The sequence below is a fragment of the Theobroma umbraticum genome, unplaced genomic scaffold, assembly GCF_002168275.2.
Source record: "Theobroma umbraticum cultivar Fairchild unplaced genomic scaffold, ASM216827v3 scaffold_67.0, whole genome shotgun sequence".
Lineage (NCBI taxonomy): Eukaryota > Viridiplantae > Streptophyta > Magnoliopsida > Malvales > Malvaceae > Theobroma > Theobroma umbraticum.
The window spans coordinates 7,369,836-7,372,880 of record NW_018397262.1 but is presented as its reverse complement, the minus strand read 5'-3'; the positions used below and the strand labels follow the sequence as shown (position 1 = coordinate 7,372,880).

Sequence of the window (3,045 nt, the reverse complement as noted above, 5' to 3'; positions counted from 1 at the left end):
ATGCCATTGTTGATCACGAGCTCTTGGTTGAAAAGATAAGATGGAAGTGTTTGTGCGGCCATTAGACCCAGTGCTTGCTGCTTAAATACTGAAAGAACTCGTGACAAAAGGCAGGTTTTAATATGGGCAAAATAAAAGGTATGAAGGCATTCAATGTTTGAGCAAACAAAAAGGGCAGGTTTTATTATGGAAGAAAATAAAAGGTATGAATGCATTTAATATTTGAGCAAACAAAAAGGTAACGATTTATTATGGGTAAAATAAAAGGAACGAATGCATTCAATGTTTGAGACAGAAAACAAAAAAAAAGCTTCACTGTACAAGACAAATTGACATCATGGCTCACACTTCTCATGTGCTAATAAAGCTCCCTCTAGAAGCTCTTCGGCCATCATGGGTTATCAACATTATTATATACTTTTTATATATTTGATTTAAATTTTAATTGAAAGATAAATATATTAAGAGTGTTTCTTTTTTTTAATTAATTTCCTTTAAAAAAATTAAACCTAATGATCCAAGGACATGAGCTCGTAGGTTTAGTATGGATAATGGTCCAGGCATGTCCACCAACCATTTTTCCGATAATGGATGCATATAAAAATATCCACAATAATGGTCATCAAGAGTCTTTAGTCTATGAGGGACTTAAGACTCAAAAATGGCAGGCTGAATGGCTGAATCAATAAAATACCATCTTTCAAAAAAAAAAAAATGATCTTCACGTCATTTATTCTCCAGCCCAAAGCAGGAGACCAACTGAAACACTTCTTACATTCTATTTCATCTAATAATCTCTGCACATGTTCCAGTTCTTCTCTTGCCTTTGTGAGCCAGTCCTCTACTTCATGCTCAATTACCTCAGTTTGCCTTCAAGCTTCCTCATTCACCTCATTCTGTAGCCTATCAATTGCTAACTCAAGTTTTTGGCTTTGATTACAGATATCTTCAACGATTTTGCCAAAACAGAAGAAGTAACGCGCATAAGCTGTTTCTGTGTTACACTGCCCAATTTCCCAGAGTGGCAGAAGCAACAGAGGTTGCAAATTCTGCAGCCATTCACTGATGACAGAGGTTGACGAACAGGTTTTTCTTGAGTTAAAGCAGTAACAGGAAGACAAAAGAAGTTATAAAGATTAACTAGAAACATAATCATAAAAATACCGCAGAAGGTGGAAATAAAAATATCTCTCACGTTAAGTTCAAAAAAATTACTTAATTTGGAGATAGAAAATAAGTGTCACTGCATTCAAACTTGCAAATATATACTCAAATGGAAAAGAGGAGGAAGAACAGTTACATACCAAGGATATATGTATGAACTTCGAGGAGCCAAGACAGCTTCTATTTTGATCCATGCAAAATATATTACAGACACTAACAAAGTCGGTGTGCATGTTTTTTTTTTTTTAGTTCAAAGAAACTGATGCAGAAATCAACTTTGCATACACTGCAATGATCAAAAGGCCATGAAATTAGAAAACAACAGACTTTCACTTATCTTCTTTTGAATGCCTGTAGATAATTCTGCTTCTGATAACCAAAACAGTAGTTGAATATAGAAAGTAAACTCTTAAGGCAAAGACTTCTTTTCTTTCGAATCTCTCTGCTTCACACAAATGCCAAGTGTGGAGTGTAACTGTAGAAGATCACAAGAATTAATTTGGACATACAAAATAATTTAGTGCCAATTTTGCAGGTAAGGTTTGCAGATGTATACTCAAATGCCAAAAGCCAAGACAAAAATAATCCATAGATGAAAAATATGCACATATATACCAAGGAAACATGAACTTTCCGGAGCCAAGGCTAAGCTTCTATTTTGATCAAAGAAAACTCCAAGTAGAAATCAACTTTGCACTACAATAATTAGAAGCCCCCTAGCAGAGGGAATTAGGAAACAACAGTTGATTCTTCTCCAGCTAGCAAAAACACTTGAAAATAGAAAATTTTGAATAATTGATGTAATTTATATTTTTGTCATTTTGCAGTCATTTTTCCCTTGCAGCCCATTTATTTCTGATCTACTTGCCTGGTCGGTTTAATGGCTTTCATGGAAAAATATCTCTCTACCTACTTACTGAATATGACCAAAGGATTAAAGCACCAATATCAACCAAACAATATCAACCAACCATTTTAGGGATAATGGATGCGAACATGGACAAATATAAAAATATCCATAATTACTGGTAAAAAAAAAAAGTGTAAAAATGATGACAATATATAGTAAATGTTGGAAATAGAAATTAACTAAACGTTCTTGCAAAAGATGGTCTTGTATCAAAGATCAAAGGCTGATGAGAAAAGCTTATATCAAACTAAATGTTAGCAACAGCATCAGTTTCAATTGAGACAAGATGCACAGAAAACAGCAAGTGAAACAATACTAGGAGGAAGAAGATCTATAGGAGAGAAAGCAGAATTCTAGGATGTTACAACTTTACACTGGTGCCCAGAGCAGCCTAAACATATTGCAAGAAGATTCACAACACAGTAAATTCTGAACAGAGCTTGTAATATCCTCTTTCCTTTTATAACCAGCGAGCAAGGTTGGGCAAGGAGAGTGTTGCTTCCTCAATTACTCGCAAGTGACGGATACCTGCACTTCACCATATTGACTGTATATGCTCTTGATTTGGGTTCCAACCACTGCATCAAAGTGCACACTTCCCTTCGCAATTTGGTTATCAGGTGACAGCGTATCATAATTCCACAAATCTGCCGTGATTGTTAACCCGGAACTCGCTGGTGCTACCACAACTGAACGAGTCAAGGGAATAGATTGATTGGGACTCACTTGGAAGTATTCACCCGATGATTTCTCAAACAATGTGAGGGATGTCTCATATTCCCCTATAACCTGTGAAGCTTTGATTGTTCCAGACACATCCTCTGGCAATTCATTATCCCGGTTGATCAACAAAACATTGACAGTGGCGTTAAGAGCATATCTGACTACGGAGTAACCCACCGTAACACTGCCATATTGACCAAACACAACCTTCTCCAAACGCTTGTCGTAATTGGCAAAAGTTAGATTCT

The 3,045-nt window shown here is 35.9% G+C and overlaps 1 long non-coding RNA gene across 2 annotated transcripts; it reads right to left on the bottom strand.

Annotated features, from left to right (window-relative positions):
- Positions 1 to 563: 563 nt before the first annotated feature.
- Positions 564 to 3,039, bottom strand: LOC110419376 (uncharacterized). 2 transcript variants are annotated; one of them, XR_002445466.1, is made up of 2 exons: positions 1,305 to 3,039; positions 564 to 1,092 (listed from the first exon to the last, which is right to left on the bottom strand). It is a non-coding gene; the product is annotated as an uncharacterized LOC110419376 (long non-coding RNA). The 2 variants fall into 2 exon arrangements; XR_002445465.1 differs by having other exon boundaries at positions 564 to 1,062.
- Positions 3,040 to 3,045: the final 6 nt, after the last annotated feature.